Genomic DNA, 22890 nt, shown 5'->3' on the forward strand with positions numbered 1-22890 from the left:
TATGAGATGTTATAGGAACCCAAATGTCAGAGTGTGAAGTACAACACATACTATCTGAATGTAGCCCATACTCTAGTTTTCTAGCAAACAAAGGTTCGTGAAATGAATTAATAACATGTTTCCTCTGTATCCCTTTCTGTTCACTACTAAAAGGCTTGGCATGACACTGTGAAAGGATTATAATTGCTTTCTTTCACTGGAGACATATGCTGTAGCCCACATTTTTCCATTCTCATTTCATCTCATAAATTATAACAGGTACTATAACTTGGAAGTAGCATACAGCATATGCTAAATGTTTTTATGCCATTGCTCCATCCATAAAACCTTCATTAATTACTAACTGGGCCTATAAATTTGAGATCAGAATGCTTTGCACAGTGACTCTTTCCAAAAAAGTGTTTTCCAAATCACAACTTCCAAGAAGAGTTTAATGTAACCATAAATGCCCACTAAGTGCTGGCTGCTCTGCACACTTATTCTCCCAGCTTTGAGCTATATAAATGGGGAAGCTGTTATGAGATATTTTCTTGGTGTTCCAGAACCAGCTCTATTCATAATTCTTATAGGTTTCACAGCTGTGGGCTTTGGGCCCCAACTATGTGACACCAACAATGGTACCTTTATAGAAAGGCATTCCGTAGGGCTCTGGTGTGACCACTGATGTGTCTAAAAAGTGAAAATAAGCTTTTAAGAATGTTGATTTTCTAGAAACAATGAAGCATGAAGTTCCATTGGCACTTCAGAAAATAGCTCCCTTTAAATACAACTGTATAATCTGATTTTGTAAATCATAATAATTTAACAACAATCATTCTTAGGTGAACTAAAATTTCTTCCTCTAGGCATCACACAGTGATTACCAAGACTGTGGGCTTAGCTGGCTCTGAGTTATAAATCATAGTGTCTCAGAATCTCCTTCTGAGTTACACTATACTTTTGAATCTTGATTTTGTGTGATGTTAAACACTACCACAGTAAAAGTGATAGATCTGTGAATACATTCAATAAAGGTTCTGATGACGACATTGAAAGTCTACCACCATTCCATAACTCCAGCATAGAAAATGAAGTTGATTACTATGTTTCTCTTTTTAACTTGGGAAGTAGGAATCTTAGAAATGAACAGGCATCTCCTCAGTAGTAAATATCTAATATTCTCTAGTCACTATTTCTAGATCCTCCCATCCCCCCACTCCAGCAATCTTGACCTTGTGTCTTCATTTAAATTTTTCCTCATCCTGGGATTTATTTCATTACAGTACATCAGTTGTATTTTACATGTTTTTAAAATCAAACTGCTATGCTTTGTGGAACTAAATAAATGAGTACTGTCTATCAGATATTTATGTTATTATCCCCTTGTAACTACAGCATATTGAATTACTTTCCAACTAACTTCTGCATATATTTCAACGCTTCAAATAACTTAACATCAAACATCTGGAATTAGATTCTGCTTTATGCTGGAAAACAAAAACATGTCTGAGTAGGTTAAGGAACTTATTGAAAAAATCAATAAACCTGGAGATTGTTCCATTATTAAGGTTCCATTTACAGTTCCAGTTTCACTACAGGGAATGAGGGAGAGGCAGGAAGCTTTAAGTGTTCTCACTCATAGCAAGGAATTTCTCTGTCTGCTGTATTTCTTTTTCTGTGCCACTGCCCATTTTAGAGGATTACATGAAACTAGGCAGGAATGACTGATGTACATCACTTTCAGACAGTTTTAGCAAGCACAGCCTTTCTGATTTTAGTTTCTTAAACATAATTGGCAGCTGAAAGTGGAGTTCTATGAACTAATACATTCTAGGAATCATCCAACTCTCCAAATATTTCCCATGGTTAATCAGCTTATGCCTCCTGTACATAGATGATTAAACAGGAGATGCTAAAGCAGCCCCAGATTTCTAGCAATAGTCCTGAACAAGAGAAAATAGGAGCCTCATGTGTACATGGCCAAGTAGGACATATTATAGTTAATATCAGTTTTGAAGAACAGTACAAATAAAAAGGTAGAGAATGTTCATCTTTGGGTTTGGCACTCAAATAAGAGGGCGGGACTGGTAACATAGATTTGGTGTCTCCACTTTAGAGGAAATAAGTGTGATTCAACAAGATCGTCAAGTCTTCAAGTGCTAGAAGGTCAAGTAGGAGTAAGATGGCCAAAAATAATCTGATAACAAAAGAAAAAAACTAAAGTATCATCCATGAACAAGTGTAAAGATATTCCATAATCTTAAGTAGAAGCAATCAGTATCATAGAGATCTCCCTTAATTTAATGTCAAAATTCAATGCATTAGCAAGAATGTACTGGCCCTGGCTGGCATAGCTCACTGAATTGAGCACGGGCTGTGAACCAAAGCATCACAGGTTTAATTCCCAGTCAGGGCACATGCCTGGGTTGCAGGCCACGGCCCCCAGCAACTTCACATTGATGTTTCTCTCTCTCTCTCTTTCTCCCTCCCTTCCCTCTCTAAGGGTGAATAAAAAAAAAAAACATAATATACCATCAGATTATGTTCTGGAGCTACATAAATTAATTATAACATATATTTAGAAAACAAGCAAGTAAGAATAGCCAGAAAAATCTGTAAAAGAAGGAGGGTTGGTAGAGATTGTTGTGGCTAGTCCTTTTGGTTATTAAAATTAATTACAAAACTTTACACAAGAGAATACTATTAAGCCATAAAAAAGAAGAAAGTTTTATCCATTGTGACAATATGGATGGACCTGGAGAATACTATGCTAAGTGAAATAAGCCAGTCAGAGAAAGAAAATACCATATGCTTTTGCTCATATGTGGAATCTAATAAACAAACTGAACTAACAAGCAAAACAGAGACAGACACATAGATATGACAGCTAATGGGCTAGTGGTTGGGGGAGATTAGGGGGTGGAGGGATTGTGCAAAAAGGAAAAAGGACTCATGGACATGGATAATAGTGTAGTAATTGCTGGGAGGAGAGGGCTAAAGGGGACTAATGGTAATGGAAAAAATGCAGTAAAGGTTAAATTAAAAAATATTATGGGTTGATGTATAAGTAAACATACATACAAATAGGAAATAGAAAATCAAGAGATACACCCAATTTCATATGGAAATTTTGTGTATAATAAAGGTAGTATTTCAAATTAGTATGAAAAAATAATTATTTAATAAGTTCTGTTGAAAAACTGGATAATTGCCCTGGCTTATGGAGCTCATTGGATTGAGCACGGGCCTGAGAACCAAAGAGCTGCCAGTTTGATTCCCAGTCAGGACACATACTTGGGTTGCAGGCCAGTTAGCCAGTAGGGGACATGAAAGAGGCAACCACACATTAATGTTTCTCTCCCTCCCTTCTTCCATTCTTCTCTCTCTAAAAATAAATAAATAAAATCTTAAAAAAAAGAAATAACTGGGTAACCACATAATTACGATTGGATCTATTCTTCATACCATGCTCAGATATTTACTTCAAATGGATGAGGTATTTAACTGAAAAAAAAGTACTACAAAAAAAGGGGTGAATTACTCCATAATATGACAGCATATAAACTTTCCTAACTATGACTTAAAATCCAAATGTAGTAAGGAAAATTATTTACATACTTTAAAATAAAAACAATCTCCAAGGCAGAAATAACCATAAAAAATTTCAAAAGCTGAATGGCAAATAGAGAATAAGATTTGCATGTAAACCCAAAAGTTTAATATTCTTACTATGTAAATCTTTTATAAAATGGAAAAGACCAAGAAAAATTTCATTTGAAAAAATGGCAAGAAACTCAAAGATCCAGTTCAGAGAAATATTCCTTAAACATGAAAATATGTTCAGCCTCACCTATATCAAAGTCATAAAAATTAAAACTACACATATAATATTTTTCAATCAAATTGACAAATTTTCAAAAAGTTTGATAACATACTTTCAAAAAGTCAGTGGGGAAATGGGCATTCTTGTAAATTGTTGGTGGGGATACCAAATAATAAAAAGCAATGTGAAAGGTAATTTGACAGTATCTAGAAAAATTTCATTCACTTCTACCCTGTCAATTATCAATCCAACTTTTAGGAATCTATCCAGTGCCACTGACATATAACTATTTGCTTTTTTATGGATTATTTATTAACTTTAATTTCCATAGTATTTTTTATTGTTGGTCATGTACAGTTGTCCCTGATTTTCTCCTACCACTCTCCCCCACCCCAGCTATCCCCACCTCCCACCCTAGATCCTACCCTCCTTGGGCTTTGTCCGTGGGACCTTTATACATGTTCCTGATATACCAATGGAAGAATACATAATCAAAAAAGTTAATGGTTACCTGTAGAATGGGTAAAGGGCAGGTATGAAAGAAACTATACTTCTCAGATCTGTAGATTTTACTTTGGAATTACGTAAAATTTTGTGAAACAAAATTAAATTTTACAATTTCTAAAAATAATTACAATAATTACAATTACAATGACAATAATTACAATTTCTACAAAAGAAAGGAACACAACTCCGGTAGCATACCACCAGAATGGAATAATACAAAGAGGAAGTATTTTTGGTAATTTTAAAACAAAGAAATTCCAATGGATGCAAAATAAGAAACTTTGTATAAAATCTTGTGGCTATGAGTTTGAATGGAAGTATCATTATGATCCCAGAATGAGTTTAACTTTAAAATATTTCTTAGAATTTATTCTCAAAAGAAAAAAAAGGCCCAGAAATAAAGATCAACATAGTAATAATGAACACCCTTAGTGCCCAGATTGTGGTCTCTAAAACTATTTCCCACAAAAAGAAACCAGGACTTCTTGATTCCAGGTCAAGAGCAATAAATGTATACAATATCTCAAACATCTCTTTATACCCGAAACCAAAGAATATCTTAAAACACACTGAGGACTTTCCAAAAGGATTAAGGAGTCACTTTGAAGAATTCCCACTGGTGAAAAATAGCACAATTTGAGTATCAAAAGGTATTAACACAGTGGACTTGAAACACTTCAAATATTGTTAATTTCATACTTAAAAGTTACATATATTTAAGGAAAAAATTTCTTCATTGGTTAATTTTTAGGTCAATTGTCAACTCATTATTTTGATAACTAGTAAATATAAGGAAATATCAAACACTTATTCTGCCTTTCCTATATAAAATGTATCTCTAGGGAAGCAAATAGTTGATGATGGAAAATTTCCTCTTTATAAAAATTTTCCAGCAAATAAATGAAGAAGGAATGATATAATTATAAAAACACCATTTTGCAAAGTCCTAATGAAAATGCTAGATCTAGGCAAGGTCATCAATAGCTGTTAACATCATAAAAAGAGAATCAACTTTATATTATGGGCCATTTAACAGACATACACACTATCACCTTTGAATTAGTCTTGTCAAAAATATCAAAACTGAGTCTGAACAAGCAAGCCTCTAGATCTAACTGCAGTATGTACAAGAAATACGGGAGATGGAAGAACATGTGATCAGCAAACTAGATTTTCTATAGAATAAATAATATACTTTCTTCAACAACCAAACTTAGCAGAGGGAACAGGAGAAAGTGAGTACCTATAGAATAAAACAAGGTCAGCAAACTAGAAGCCAAATCTGGCCACCATGCTGTTTTTGTAAATAAAATTTTATTAGAACACAGCCATTTCCATTTATTTATGAATTGCATATGGCTGATTTTGCACTGTAATGTCCGAGTTGCATGCGTAATTGTGGCAGAGATCATGTAGTTCCCAAGACTAAAATATTTACTATTCAGCCTTTTACAAAAAAAAAATTGCCAATACCTGTATTTAAACCCTTTTAAAACACATAACAGACAATTATGTTATGTGGACCTTATCTTGATTACAATTCAAACAAACATTTTTTACTCATATTTTTCTGTGTTCACAAATATAATTCAAGCATATACTAAGTTATCAACAGATGTTTCAACAAGCCTGATAATTTAGTAACACAGCATATTTTAGGTTATAAAATAAATCCTCAAAAAGTAAATAGTTTAAATTCTATTCTGTTAAAAATAGAGCAATAAAAGTGGAAATTAATAGCATAATACAAAAAAATCCCCAGATGAAAATTTATTAAACAACCCTTACTTAAATGAATAAAACATATTGGAGTAACATAAACTTAATATTTACATTAATCTCTTTTCCCTTAGGGATACTTTCTTCTGTTTTGTATGTTTAAAATTTGTGGTTGAACCTGAAATTTGTGGTTACTTTTTTGTGTGTAAACATTAGGTATATTCAATTTCATTGTTGACTTTTTTCCAGGTGTTCTATTTTTGTATTTGCTTTAAACTTAATCCATATGTTGCTGAAACAACTTTTAAAACTGTTTTTTTTTTGGTCTGAAAATACATTTTTAAATACATCAGCTACTACTATCTACAAGTAGCATACCATAGTTAAAATATAATCTCTATTGTTTCTGTTCTTGGTAAATATTAAGTTTTGTGGTTTCATAACTATTTTTTAAAATAAATATCTAATGGTAACTTCAGAAGAAATTATGCCTTTATGTAGTAGATTTAGAAAGTGGGTTTGTTTCTTTTTAATCATTTTTTATTAATGTTCAAATATAGCTGTCTCCATTTTCCCACATCCACTTTCCCTTGACACTTGCCCCCACCACTTACCCTCAATCTGACCCACCTTTGGCTTTGTCCACGGGTCCTTTATACATGTTCTTTGAAAACCCTTTCTCTTCTTTCCCTGCTTATTTACCTCCTGGCTTCCCTCTGGTTACCATCAGTTTGTTCTTAATTTTAATATCTCTGATTATATTTTGCTTGCTTGTTTGTTTGGTTGATTAGGTTCTATTTATAGGTGAGATCTTATGGTATTTGTCTTTCACTGCCTGGCTTAACTTCACTTAACATAATGCTCTCCAGTTCCACCCATGCTGTCAAAAATGGTAGGAGCTCCTTCCTTCTGCTGTGTAGAATTCCATTGTGTGAATGTATCACAGTTTTTTAATCTGCTCATTTACTGATGGGAACTTAGGCTGCTCCCAGTACTTGACTACTGTAAATTGTGCTGCTATGAACATTGGGGTACATAGGTTCATTTGAATTAGTGTTTTAGGATTCTTAGGGTATAATCCCAGCACTGGAATTACTGGCTCAAAAGAGAGTTCCATAATTAGTTTATTGAGGAAATTCCATACTGTTTTCCACAGTGACTGACCAGTCTGCATTCCCACCAATTGTGCACTAGGGTTCCCTTTTCTCCACAAGCTCGCCAGCACTTGTTGTTTGTTGATTTGGTTATGATGGCCATTCTAAGCAGTGTAAAGTGGAATCTTATTATGGTTTTAATTTGCATCTCTCTGACAGCTAGTGATGCTGAACATCCTTTCATATGTCTCTGGGCCCTTTGTATGTTCTCCTTGGAGAACTGTCTGTTTAGGTCCTTCGACCATTTTTTAACTATATTGTTTGTCTTCTTGGAGTGAAGTTGTGTGATTTCCTTATATATTTTGGAGATCAAACCCTTGTCTGAAATATCATTGGCAAATATATTTTTCCATGCAGTTGCTTCCCTTTTTATTTTGTTAATGTTTCCTTTAGCCATGAAGAAGCTTTTGATTTTTCTGAAGTCCCATTTATTTATTCTTTCATTTATGTCCGTTGCTATAGGAGACATATCAGTGAAAATGTTGCTGTGTAGTATATCTGAGATTTCCCTAGCTATGCTCTCCTCTAGAACTTTTATAGTATCATAACTTATATTTAAGTCTCTCATCCATCTTGTGTATGGATATATTTTTGTATATGGTATAAGTTTGTGGTTAAGTTTCATTTTTTTTTTTTTTTGCATGTAGTTGTCCAGCTCTCCCAACACCATTTGTTGAAGAGGCTGTTTTTACTCGATTTTATGCTTCCACACCATTTGTCAAATATTAATTGACCATAGAGATTTGGGTTTACTTCTGGGTACTGTATTCTGTTCCATTAATCTATGTCTCTGTTCTTATGCCAGTACCAGACATTTTTGTTTACCATGGCTTTGTAATATAGCTTGATTTCATGTTTGGTGATCCCTCCTACTTTGTTCTTCTTTCTCAAAATTGCTGCAGCTGTTTGGTGTCATTTATGGTTCCACATAAAGTTTTGAAATGTTTGTTCTATATCTGTGAAATATGTCATTGGTATTTTAATAGGGATTGCATCAAATCTATAAATTGCTTTGGGTAGTATGAACATTTTGATGATGTTAATTCTTCTAATCCATGAATATGATATATGTTTCCATTTATTTGTGTCTTCCTCAATTTCTTTCTTCAGGGTTGTGTATTTTTCTGAGTACAGGTTGTTTTATTCCTAAGTACTTTATTTTCTTGTTGCTATAGGAAATGGGATTTTTTTCCTGATTTATGTTTCTGATATTTTGCTGTTTGTGTACAAAAATGCCTTTAATTTCTGAATATTGACTTTGTATCCCACTGTTTTTGCTAAATTCATTTATTACATTGGGTCGGGTTTTTTTGGTGAAGAGTATAGGGTTTCCTTGGTACACTATCATGTCATCGACAAATAATAGCAGGTTTACTTCCTCTTTTCTAATTTGGATGCCTCTTTATTTTCTTCTCTGATTGGAAGTTATTGTGTCAATACCTTCCAATACTATGTTGAATAGAAGTGATAAAAGCTGACATCCTTGTCTTGTTCCTGATCTTAATGAGAAAGCTTTTAGGTTTTGTTCATTGATTATGATCATTGATTATGAGCTTTTTGCTTCTTCTTTGTCTAGTTTTAGAAGATTATATGTTTCTAGAAATTTAACCATTTCACCCAAGTTTTCAAATTCCTTGCCATATAGTTGTTCATAGTAATTTCTCACAATCCTTTGTATCTCTGTGGTGTCAGTTTTAATTTCCCATCTTTCATTTCTGATTTTATTTATTTGGGTCTTCCCTCTTCTTTTCTTGATGAAACTGGTTAAAAGCTTGACAATTTTCTTTACCTTTTTGAAGAACCAGCTCCTAGACTTACTGATCTTTTGAATTGTTCTTTTAGTCTCTATGTCTCATTTAGTCTCATTTAAATCTGCTCTGATCTTGATTATTTCTTTCCTTCTTTCCAAAGAAAGCTTTGGACTTTTTTGTCACTGTTCCTTGAGTTCTTGTAGGTTTACATTGTTTATTTGAAATGTTTCTATCTCTTTTAGATAGGCCTGTATTGCTATGAACTTCCCTCTCAGGACTGCCTTTGCTATGTCCCATAAGTTTTTTACTGTTGTGTGTTCATTTTCATTTGTTTTCAGAAATGTTGTGCTTTCTTCCTTGATCTCATTATTAACCAATTCATTGTTTAATAGCATGCTATTCAGTCTCAATGAGTTTGAATATTTTTCTATTTTTTTTCCTTGAAATTGGTTTCTGATTGTAAGGTTTTTTGGACCACCCTTGTGGTCCAAGATAATGCTTAATATGATTTCAACTGCCTTGAATTTAGTGAGGCTTGTTTTGTTTCCTATCATGTGGTTTATCTTTGAAAATGTTCCATGTGCATTTGAAAAGGATGTGTATTTTGCTTCTTTAGGATGAAAGGGTTTTTATATATCAGTTAAGTCTATTTGATCTAATGCATCACTCAGTTCCACAATGTCCTTGTTGTTATTTTGCTTGGAAGATCTATCCATTGTTTAGAGTGGGGTGTTAAAATACTCTACTCTGTGTTGCTGTCTATATCTTCCTTGAAGCCCTCCAAGATATTCCTTATATATTTGGGTGGTTGTATGTTGGGTGCATGTGTTTATAATATTTATGTCTTCTTGATGGAATCTTCCCTTCGGTATTATGAAGTGTCCTACTAGGTCTCTTTTTATGGCATTTGTTTTGAAGTCTATTTGGTCTGATATATGTATCATTACCCTGGCTTTTTTCCCCATCCACTTGCTTGGAATATTTTTTTTCCAACCCTTCACTTTTGTTCTGTGTAGGTCTTTTGTTCTGAGGTAGTACTGTTGTATGCAACAAATGTGTAGTTCATGTTTCCTTATCCATTCAGTAACTGTATGTCTTTTGATAGGAGCATTTAACCTATTTATATTTAAGGTTATTATTATAGGTACTTATTCATTGCCATTTTTGTCCCTTTTACTTGTGTATCTGTCTCTCTCACTCTTTTTCTTTTTTAAAAAATTATTTTATTGTTGTTCAATTACAGTTGTCTGCATATTTTCCCCACTCCTTTCCCCAGCCCCTCCAAACCCACCTACCCCCCTTGCTTCCACCCTTCCCCTTGGTCTTATCCATGTGTCCTTTATAGTAGTTCTTGAAATCCCTTCTCCCCACTGTCCCCTCTCTCCTCCCCTCTTGCTATTGTTAAATAGTTCTGAATTTCAATGACTCTAGTTATATTTTGTTTTCTTTTTTTGTTGTTGATTATGTTCCAATTAAAGTGAGATCATTTGTATTTGACATCATATGGTACTTGACACTTGCTACCTGGTTTATTTCACTTAACATAATGCTCTCCAGTTTCATCCATGCTGTCACAAAAGGTATAAGCTTCTTATTTCTCTCTGCTGTATAGAATTCCATTCTGTAAATGTACCATAGTTTTGTACCACTCATTTGTTAATGGGCACTTAGGTTGTTTCCAGCACTTGGCTATTGTAAATTGTGCCACTATGAACATTGGGGTACATAGGTTCTTTTTGATTGGTGTTTCAGTGTTCTTAGAATATAATCCCAGCAGTGGAATTGCTGGGTCAAAAGCCAGTTCCACTTTTAGTTTTCTGAGGAAATTCCATATTGTTTTCCACAGTGGCTGCACCAGTCTGAGTAGCCACAAACAGTGCACTAGGGTTCCCTTTTCTCTGCATACTCTTGAACACTTGTTTGTGGATTTGTGTATGTTGGCCATTCTGACCCGTGTGAGGTGGTATCTCATTGTGGTTTTAATTTGCATCTCTCTGATGGCTAGTGATGCTGAGCATCTTTTCATGTGTCTCTGGACCCTCTGTATGCCCTCCTTAGAGAAGTGTCTATTCAGGTCTTTTGCCCATTTTTTAATTGGGGTTTTTGTCTTCCTAGAGTGGAGTCATGTGAGTTTTCTTTATATATTTTGGAGATCAAGCCCTTGTCCGAGATGTCATTGGCAAATCTGTTTTCCCCTACACTTGGCTCTCTTTTATTTTAATGTTGTATTCTTTAGCCATGCAGAAGCTTTTGAATTTGATGAAGTCCCATTTGTTGATTGTTTCCTTTACATCTCTTGCTTTAGGGGACATATCCGAGAAGATGTTGCTGTGTGGAATCTCTGAGATTTTTCTGCCAATGTTATCCTGTAGGACTTTATGGTGTTATGACTTATATTTAAATTTTTTATTCACCTTGAATTCATTTTTGTGTATGGTGTAAGTTGGTGATCGAGTTTCATTATTTTTCATGTAGCTGTCCAGCTCTCCCAACACCATTTGTTGAAGAGGTTATTTTTACTCCATTTTATGCTTCTGCCCCATTTATCAAATATTAATTGACCATAGAGACTTGGGTTTATTTCTGGGCTCTCTGTTCTGTTCCATTGGTCTATGTGCCTGTTTTTATGCCAGTACCAGGCTGTTTTGATTACAGTAGCCTTGTAATATAGTTTAGTGTCGGGTATTGTGATCCCTCCTACTTTATTCTTCTTTCTCAAAATTGCAGCAGCTATTTAGGGTCGTTTATAATTCCATATAAATTTTTGAAGTGTTTGTTCTGTCTATGAAATATGCCATTGGTACTTTAATAGGAATTGCATTGAATGTGTAAATTGCTTTGGGTAGTATGGACATTTTGATGATATTAATTCTTCCAGTCCATGAACACGGTATATGTTTCCATTTGTTTGTGTCTTCCTTGATTTCTTTCTTCAATTGTATAGTTGGTGAATACAGGTCTTTTACCTCCTTGATTACATTATTCCTAGGTATTTTATTTATCTTGTTGCTATATCAAATGGGATTTTTTTTCCTGATTTGTTTCTGATGTTTCATTATTGATATACAACAATGCTTTTGATTTCTGAATATTGACTTTGTACCCAGCTGTTTTGCCAAATTCATTTATTATGTCGAGTAGTTTTTTGGTGGAGTTTATAAGATACTCTATGTACACTATCATGTCATCTGCAAACAATGACAGTTTTGTTTCCTCCTTTCTAATTTGAAGGCCTTTTATTTCTTTTTCTTGTCTGATTGCTGTGACTAGGACTGCCAATACTATGTTGAATAGGAGTGGTGAAAGTGGGCATCCTTGTCTTGTTCTTGATCTTAGTGGAAAAGATTTCAGTTTGTGTCCATTGAGTATGATGTTGGCAGTAGATTTCTCACACATGGCCTTTATTATGTTCAGGAATGTTCCCTGTATTCTCACTTTGCTAAGTGGTTTTATCATAAATGGGTACTGTACCTTATCAAATGTTTTTTTCTGCATCTATTGATATGACCATGTGGTTTTTGTCTTTGCTTTTGTTTATGTGATGTATTACATTTACTGATTTGTGAATATTGAACCATCCTTGCATCCCTGGGATGAATCCCACTTGGTCCATGGTGTATGACCTTTTGAAGGCCATATATATTGTTGGATGCTGTTTGCCAATATTTTGTTGAAGATTTTATTATCTATGTTCATCAGCGATATTGGCCTGAAGTTTTCTTTCTTTGTTATATCTTTATCTGGTTTTGAGATTAGTATGATGCTGGCTTCATAAAAAGAGTTTGGGAGTCTTCCATCTTCTTGAATTTTTTGAAATAATCTGTGGAAGATGGGGATTATCTCTTCCTTAAATGCTTTGTAAAATTCTCCTGTGAAACCATTTGGACCAAGGCTTTTGTGTGTCGGAAACTTTTTAATTACTGTTTCAATTTCATCAGGTGTTATTGGTCTATTCAGGCTTTCTGCTTCTTCATTCAGTTTTGGAAGATTATATTTTTCAGGAAATTTTTTCATTTCGCCTAGGTTTTGAAATTTCTTGGCATACAGTTCTTCATAGCAATTTCTTACAATCATTTGTATTTCTGTGGTGTCCGTTGTAGTCTTTCCTCTTTCATTTCTGATTGTGTTTATTTGGGTCTTCTCTCTTTTTTTCTCAATGTGTCTGCTTAAAGGCTTGTCAATTTTGTTTATCTTTTCAAAGAACCGGTCCCTGGATTCATTGATTCTTAGAATTGTGCTTTTAGTCTCTATGTCTTTTAATTCTGCTCTTATCTTGGTTATTTCCTTCCTTCTACTTGCTGTGGGCTGTCTTTATTCCTGTTCCTTGAGTTCTTGTAGGCATGGGCTTAGATTGTTTGTTTGAAATGTTTCTATGTCTTTTAGGTAGGCCTTTATAGCCATGAACTTCCCTCTCAGAACTGCTTCCATTTGTTCCATTGTGTCCCATAAGTTTTGGATTGTAGTAATTTAATTTTCCTTTGTTCCCAGAAACTTTTTGATTTCTTCCCTAATTTCATTATTAACCCATTCATTGTTTAATATCATGCTATTCAATCTCCATGAGTTTGAATATTTTTCTATTTTTTCCTTGAGATTGGTTCTGGTTGCAAGCCCTTGTGGTTCAAGATAATGCTTGATATGATTTCAATTACCTTGAATTTGGTGAGACTTGTTTTGTGTCCTATCATGTGGTTTATTTTTTAAAATGTTCCATGTGCATTTGAAAAGAATGTGTATTTTGCTTCTTCGTGATGAAGGGCTCTCTCTCTATATATATATCAGTTAAGTCCATTTCATCTAGGGCATTGCTCATTGCCACAATATCTTTGTCAACATTTTGTTTGGACAATCCGCCCATTTTTGATAGTGGGGTGTTAAAATCTCGTACTATAATTGTATTGTTGTCAATATCTTTCTTGAAGTCCTCTAAGATTTTCTTTATGTATTTGGGTGCTCCTGTATTGGGGATATATATATTTTCTATGTTTATGTCTTCTTGGTTGATTCTTCCCTTGAGTATTATGAAGCGACCTTCTGGGTCTCTTTTTATGGCCCTTTTTTTGAAGTTTATTTTGTTCGATATGTGTATTGCTACCCTAGCTTTTTTTTCCTATTTGCTTGAAATATTTTTTTTTCCAGTGCTGCACTTTCATTCTGCTTAGGTCTTTTATTCTGATGTGGGTCTCCTATAGGCAGCATATGTGTGGGCCATGTTTTCTTATCCATTGCGCTATTCTGTGTCTTTTGATGGGGTCATTTAATCTATTTGTGTTTAAGGTTATTATTGAGAGGTACTCATTCATGTCCATTTATTTGCACCTATGTTCCTCTCTCTTTCACTGTTTTTCTTCCTGTTCTTTAGTAAACCCTTTAGCATCTTCTGCAGAGCTGGTTTGGAGGAGGTATATTCTTTGAGGCTTCTTTTGTCTGGGAAGCTTCTTATTTGGCCTTCCATTTTAAATGAGAACCTTGCTGAATAGAATTGTCTTGGTTGCAGGCCTCTGGTTCTCATTACTTGAAATATTTCTTGCCATATCTTTCTGTCTTGGAGTGTTTCCATTGAGAAGTCAGCTGCTGGTCTTATCGTGACTCCCTTGCATGTTACTTCCTGTTTCTCCCTTGCTTCCTTTAAGATTCTTTCTTTGGCTTGAAATTTTGCCATTTTAATTCTGATGTGTCTTGAAGTGGGTCTCTTTGGGTTCGTCTTGATTGGTATCCTCCCTGCTTCCTGGACTTATGTTGCTTCTTCTCTCATCAAACTGGGGAAGCTTTCCATCATTACTTTTACAAACAGGTTTTCTATTCCTTGCTCCTCTTCTTCTCTTTCTGGTATTTCTATTATACAGATATTATTTTGTTTCATGTTGTCCTGCATTTCCTTTAACCCCTCTTTCTTCTTTTTGAGTCTTTTTTTCCTTTTCTTACTCTTTTTGGGAGTTTTTTCTACCTTGTCCTCCAGCTCACTGATTTGATACTCTCCATCATCTAGCCTACTTTTGATTTCTGCTCCTGTGTTCTTTAATTCAGAAATTGTATTTTTAATTTCCTTTTGGCCTTTGTTCATTGTTTTTATGTCCTTTTTTATGCTGATATAGTTTGTAGTAACTCCCTTGTAATTTCCCTGTGGTTTTTGGTAATTTGCACTGAGCTAATTGAGATTCCTTATAACCATGTTGTGAAATCAATATCTGACAGTTGACTTGCCTCTATTTCATTTAGCATCTTTCTGAGAATTCCTCCTTTCCTTTTGATTGGGGGTTGTTTCATTTTTTTTATAATTTTATAGTTTCATTTTTTAATTTTATTAAATATTTTATTAATTTATTTTTGGAGAAATGAGGAGAAAGAGAGATAAACACCAATACATGGCTGCCCTTCATGCACCCCCAGCTGGGAACCCAGCCTGTAACCCATGCATGTGCTCTTTCTGGGAATTGAACTAGTGACCCCCTAGTTTGAGTCTAGCACTCAATCCACAGAGTCACACCGAATAGGGCTGGGTGTTGTTTCTTTGTCTTCCCATTATTTGTGGGACTCTTCTTGTTTGTTTCTACTTCTTAAATTGATCTGTTTGGGCATCCTGACTTTGTGGTGTGAACTTCTATGGTAGGGGATCTGTGAGATGCAGTGGTGCAGTCTCCATGATCACCTGAACTTGATTCTCTTGGTATATCTTTTATGCCTTTTATGCTAGTTCTGTGGATGTAATTGGGCTTTGATTGTTGTTGGGTCTTTCTTTGGTGGTTCCTTCCCTCTAGTTGGTTGACTGCAGGTCACTCCACCCACCATGTCTTGTGTGCTATTGTGCAGGTGCTGCCAAAACAAAACCACAAAGCCCAGGAAAGAAACACATACCCACAAAAATAACTCCACCCCACAATCCCACTATCAACAGCAAATGAACCAATATTAATAAGGTGTAAAGAGATTAAGACTATTATAAGAAAGGAGAGCAGATATGAGATGACCTACTGAAAAAAATGAATTTGAGAGGGTAGAAAGAGGAGCACTAATAAGAGTTGTGGGTTGGAGCAGTGGAAGAGAGAAGTTAAAATTTACATCATGAATTTAAAAGAGAATGAAGAATGTGGAATGGAGTATGAGAAGGGACCATATTATATTAAGTTTAAACAGAAATTAAAATAATATAAAATAAAGTGAGAGAAAGAGAAAAAGGAAGGAAAAATAGTAAATAATTAATAAAAAATATAGGAGCCAAGTTGGAGAGAAAGATCCACCACACTACTCTCAACAACAAACAAACTGAAATTGCTATAGGTGGCATGGGAATAAGAGGGAAAAAGAAAAAAGAAAAGTCTAAGAGATGTTTAGAAGAATGGGAAGTGATTTTGAAATGACAGAGGGAGAGAAAATATTTAGAGTGATGAACAAAAACTAGGCTAAGAGAGGGAAAAAATAGAATTTGGGATGTAAGGAAAAGGAAAATAGGAGAATAAAGAAAATAAAAGGGAAGGATGAAACAGAAATAGAAGGAAGTCAAAAAAGAAAAAAAAACAGTCTAAGACAGAAAAACTAGAATTTGAAATGAAAAAAGAGTAGGAGAGGGGACCATTAAAATGTGATGTTTGAAATACAGAATTAGTAAAGTTCTAGAGATAAAATTGGAAAAAAACAATGCAACAACTATCCTACTCATAACCAACTAGCAAAAATTATTAAAGGTGGAGAAAGAATATGGGTATTTTAAGAACAGGGGAAAAGGATGTGAAATGACCCTTGACAAGAAAATTGGTTTTGTGTGTCTGGAAGGGGAAGAAATAGTAAGAGCGTGTAATGGAAACAAGTTGTAGCAAGAGAGAAAACAAAATTTGAAATGAATATAATGTGAGGAAAGAGGAAGGTAAAATTGGCTAAGAGGAAGGAGGGGCAAAAATATGTGAATTGAAATATACTAAAGTATAAAATCTAGTGACTTAATATGTACAAACTTGCTGGATAAGAAATGAATGTTAAAAAGTTATAGAGGAAAGAAAATATTCCAAATCATGAAGAAGACCACAGTGGCTTTGGTCTCAGTAGCTTCTTATATTTACCACTGTTATTTTCTTTCTGGATCTGCTCTGGTGATGTCAGATGTTGACCCTGTCTGACCTTAGGCAGCCTGTTAAATACTTCCTCCAGGGATCTGCTATCCATGGCTGTCTCCTTAGGTTTAAGCACTATAGGTTTAGTCAGGTTTAAGCACTATAGGCAGAGTAGAATCATTCCTGGGGTTGGGGTTATTGTTTTTTCTCAGGCTGCTGCTACTTGAAGGGGAGTGGTCTTCCTGAGTAGGATGGTTGCAGTAGTATGGGGGTTGGCTCAGTACTGGGACCCATTGGCCACTCTCTCAGTTCTTTCCCCAAGGCCTCCGTCCCCAGTCTCTCCTCAAGTCTCTCTAGTTGACTCTGATCCCTCTTAGCCAGGGATCTACTGATTGTGACTATCTATTTTTGGTTGTTAATGTAGTCACTCTGCATTCAGCAGTCAGGCTTAAGCACCACAGAGCCAGGGAAGAGACCCTCCTGGGGTCAGGGTTATTGTTTCCCCTCAGGCTGCTGCTGCTAGGAGAGGAGTTGTCTGTCTGAGCACCATGGCTGCTACCATCTGGGGGATGATTCATGACCAGGATCCCAGTGTTTACTCTCTCAGCTCTCCCCAAAGTTTCAGTCCTTTGTTTCTCTTCAGGCATCACCAGCCAATTCTGCCCCTACCTTTGCCAGAGACCAGGGTAAGTGTCTGTAAATTAAAATTTCTGTGTTGACCCTTTAAATGGCTTTTGTGTCTCCAACTGTCCATCTCTGGTAGAGAGCAACTCTGCTGCTTTCTGCTGCTGGTTGTTATCTGTGTACTTTTCAGTCTCTGGTGCTATAGGCTGGGAACCCCAGCTTAGGGTTTAGACCTCATTCTTCTCAGGGGGAAACAATCAGTTGCTTAATTATCCCTCTGGCACTGTCACCTGTGCACACCCAGCCAGCCCTCTCAAGTTGGTACTATATTCCTTACCAGACAGGTTGTGACAAAGCTGATTCTTCTGTCTGTCTGAAGTTATATGGCTTATCTCTCACTATTGCTCAGTTGTTTGTTCTGGGTGGTTTCTCCATAATTGAGTTGTAATTCCAGATTGGCCCTGGGAGGAGGTTAGTATGACTTCCATTCAATCCTCTGCCATCTTCCCCCTCTGATTCAAACAAATATTTAAAAAATAAAAATAAAGCACTCAAATAAAAAGCAGAAAATAAAGCATATTTGAGAGAGTTTGACTAAGGAAAGTAAAGAGGGGACTGATCACTGGGCACTAGAATTAAGAAATCATGCAGTAGGTGGTCACATCACGACTGCTGCTGAGAATCCTAAACAAGACAGACCTACAAAAAAGTCCCATTAGATTTGGTGAGTAGACACAATGAGTTACCTAAATGGGAACAGTGTCAGGAAAGCAATCAAATTAAACCCAATATACACCCAAGGGAAGTGAAATCACCATCTTAGAGTAATACCTGAACCTCCATATTTATTTCAGCATTATTTACAATAGCCAAGATATGGAGCAACCTAAGTGTCCATTCATGAGGGAATAAAAAAAATGTGTATTAAAAGAAGGAAATCCTGCCTTTTGCAACAACATGCATGAACTTTAAAGGCATTATGCTAAGTAAAATAAGTTAGACAAAAAAAGACAAATACTATGTGATTGCATTCTACAAATACTATGTGGATTCTACAAAGTTTGAAATCATAGATACAGAGAACAGAATGGTGGTTGCAAGAAGCATGGGTGGTGTGTGGGAGGAATGGCTGAGAGTGGTCAAAAGGTATATATATCCAGTAATAAAAGAAGTAAGTCCTGGGATGTAATTTATAGCATGGTGACAATACTGTATGCTATATTTGAAAGTTGCTAAGAGTAGATTTTAAAAGTTCTCATAACAGGGGAAAAATGTAAGTATGTGAGGTGATAGATGTTAACTAAACTTATTGTGGTAATCATTTCACAATATATACATATATCAAATAATTATGTTTTACATCTTAAACTAATACAATGTTATATGTCAATTATATCTCAATAAAGCTGGGGAAGAAAAGTAGAACCCCAAAGTGTATGGTACTCCCTGTACAAGTACTGCTTTGGAAAAGAAGAAATCCAGACTATCTGGTGTGAGTTTCAGCAGATGAGAAAAGGAGAGGGAGCCTCTGACAACTGGAGAAAGAAGCCAAAACTGAGAATGCGAAGAGAGAGTTGAAGAAAACTGAAAGTGAATATCACAGGCCCTGAAGCAGGGGTGGAATGCTGTTCATTTCATGTGTTGCCCAAAACTCCAACAATTAAAAAAACTTTAGAATTTTTATCTTTCTTAATCAGTCTGGGTATCAAAAACAGGCCTTGCAAAAATATATGAGGTGGACAAAAGCAGCCAGGACCCAGCACTGAATCTTGTACAGAGTGTATTGGTGACCTTGAATTGAAAGTCTAAGAAACTAATGAGTTTTGCTCACCTCAGAGAATAAATGTTTTGTTTTTTACCATTTAGACAAAAACCTCATACCATGAGACAACCTTCAGTTAAACCTTGTGGATTCAGAATCACTCAGAGGATTCATTTTAACTTCAAGCTCCCTTCCCCTTGGGGTATCTGATATTCTCCTTAGACACCACTGGTAGAGAGCCTTGTGCTTACAGACCAGCGAGATCCCAGAACACCCTCTGCCTTACAAAGCTGAAATAGAAAGCAATTTGCAATTGAATGGCCCTGATTTGATGATTTGGGATCCCCTTAACATTGCCTTTGATGGGCTCCTTTCTGTCAGCAGCTACAATATCACTTTCTCTAATTAACTCTGATGTTTCCTTTGAGCTTTTTCTCCTAAGAAGGAAAATCATGTTTAATTCAGAAGAGCTGTCATTACCTTGATGAATGGAAAACAGCTTTAAGCCACAGGCCTGAGGAGACGGAATAAAATAAAAATGATCGTGTCCCTTTGGCATAGCCCTCTTCAACTCCTTCCTACAGGTAGTTAGTTTCCTGATCTGGGGTAGAGGGATTGAGGTAGCAGGCATGAGGTACAAGTTGAAAGCTTAATGAAGGGAACAGCTTCTAGACCAAGGTTTGGCCTGAGCTATAGGGCATAGCTAATAAAATGATTGGTTTTCTTCTATAGTATACTGCCTCTGGAGCAAAGTAATATCCTAGAGCTGGGCTCAAATTCAGACTGTAGCCACAATCTGCACACAAGCTTTTAATTTCACTGGTTTTCCCCACAATGGATTGTTTTAAGAATACATTGATCAATGACTTAGTTTGTGTAAGGCACTTGGCACCTCATAGGAGCACAATTAGTACTATCTTACTATTCTCAGATTGAGTGCCTCTTCCCAAACAATAACTGCTGAACCTTCTTTATCACACACATGACATGCCAACTCCTTCAAGTGTTACAGCCAACTGCTACCAAGTTCTTACCTTACTAACCTCACCCAATTTTTACCATGCATGGAGGGCTCAGGAGCATGGATAATATCAAAATCAGACCACATAGAATAATCTGCATTTGGCCAAACTTCCATAGCATAGCCACAGATGACTAAAGGAGTGTTAAATCAACACACCAGTGAATTAGAAATTTCTCTACCTTCTTATGCTACAGTCCAAAGTCTGTGTCAAAATCAGATTTTGTTCTTTCAATCACCACACAAGAAGTATCACAGAAGTTTCAACGGCACTATAGGTACAAATAGATTTTCCAGATCAGATTGCAGCCAACATTTTATTGATCCTGAGTCAGACCTGAATTCAGACCTATGTGGAGGGTTTGGCATGCATATCCAAGATGCAGAGCATGTTTAATCCTTGGACAGATGGTACTTTTGCACTTGTGAAGGAAAATGTCATCATAAAAGTACAATGATATGGAACTTTAAAGATAAACCTTCTCCTTACTATCCCTTTCTCCATTATATAGTTCAGTGTGAAACAAAAACCTCTACTTCTTATAATAGCTCATCTATTGTCCAATCCCTGCACCTCTCTATTCTTAAAATTAGAAATTGCTTGCTCATCCCTCTTCCCCAGGAGTCTTGGCTACACAGCAGATAACTAACTACACGCACCTGGTCCTAGGACCCCTGGTTTAGGGAAAGCATGTGTTCAAACATCAACATGTTGCTGCCAGCCCCACTCTAACCAAGATACTGCTGGCTCCAAGATCCTAGGTTCAGATATGATTGATCTTAGCTCAGAGTAAAATTCAATCATTCTCCCTCTATTTCTATATCCTTTATTTTATCTTCCTGCTTAGGATCAAATCAATTATCAAGGAATCCCTTCAGATTTTTAGTCTGTAATAAGTTGTGATCAACTTCAAGTTATGTCCCATGAAGAGCTGACAAGCAAATTCTGTCACATTTTTTTACTTGAACAATTGCTTGTTGGTAGTGTTTAACAATATAAAAATACTTGCCTAATTTTTTCAGTTTGATTAATATTCAACCCCTTTAGAATATTCTGTGAGAGGCACTAAACTAGGCACCATTTTTCTCTGTGTGTTTTTCACCTTGAAATACTTGAGATAATAAATATACTTATGATACAAATAAGAAAATCAATTCTAGTCATTTCTGCCATATCAATCTCTGGCTTATTGTACAGTCATGTAAGCATGAACCTCAACTTTTCATAAAAGCATTGCACAAAGCAGCATATCACTCTTTCCCTGGAGAATTCCAAAAGAGTTTTACAGAGGGCACTGAGCCCATTTCCTTCAAATTATACATACTTCATGGCTGTGTGATGATGCCTATTGGCAGCCAGTTGGTTTTGGTTCAATTCAGATGTGCCTCCAGTATTTTTATTCTATGACTTTTCCATTTTTAGTTGTTCTGTTTGTTTAATCTTTATGTTGCTGGGGTAAGTCTTTAAGAACACTTTCATGAAATTATATATATATGTAGAAGGTTTTTTAATCTTTCATATCTAAAATGTCTTTCTGCTACTTTCCTTCTTGACAGAGAACTTGATTTGGTTTAAAATTCCTAGACAAAAACTCTTTTTACTTCAGTCTTCATAGAAATTGTTCCATTGTTTTCTGACTCTTATTAATGTGGGAGAGAATCATGGTAGCCTGGGCCTTGTTTCTTTATGGAACCTACTGTTATTTTTTTGGCTAGTTTTTTCCTTTAATAATAATAATAATAATTATAATTATTATTATTATTATTATTCACATACATATGGTTGTTTTTTATAAAGACTTCTTTTAAAAACTTCATTTTTAATGTATTTTATTTTGTTTTGTTTTCTTCTTTACATGTGTTTATCACTTCTATTAATTTTGTTTTGGGGGGAGTAATTAGATGACTGATTACTTTTCATTTTCTGACCTCCCTACATAGGTTTATTGCATGCAAACAGACAAAATGTGCGAATAGCCTTTGACCTGTTTGCTGCTCACCTAAATGATGAAAAATCTGTCTCTCTGGAGTACAGTTTAGGGCTTGGTTGATGGATATAGCTTAGTTCAATTCTTTAGTTCTCATTTGCCAAAAGCCATTCAGCTATTATAGTTTTATTTTATTACATAAATTTCTTCTGTCTTTCAGATAAACAAAATAACAAAATGCAGGAATCTTCACCTTCTAGGATGCAATGTATTACTGTAGACTTCTTCATTGCCACTTTCTACATAATCATTTTCTAAAATTTGCTTTCACTGAGTCACTAAGGAACAGAGGTCACATCTATCATAGATGAGTTTTGTTTGGACCTCCCAGTGCTTTAAAAATAAATTGATAATATTGTTGATATATGAATACTACCCAAGTGGTCTACAGATTCAATGTAATCCTTACCAAAATCCCAAAGATTTTTATTCAAAAATAGAAAAATCTATCCTAAAGTTCATATGGTATCACCAGGGACCCCAAATAGTTGATACTGAAAAATAATGAAGTTTGAAT

Source organism: Phyllostomus hastatus, unplaced genomic scaffold, assembly GCF_019186645.2.
Source record: "Phyllostomus hastatus isolate PE091 unplaced genomic scaffold, TTU_PhHast_1.1 phas_contig_38, whole genome shotgun sequence".
Classification (NCBI taxonomy): Eukaryota; Metazoa; Chordata; class Mammalia; order Chiroptera; family Phyllostomidae; genus Phyllostomus; species Phyllostomus hastatus.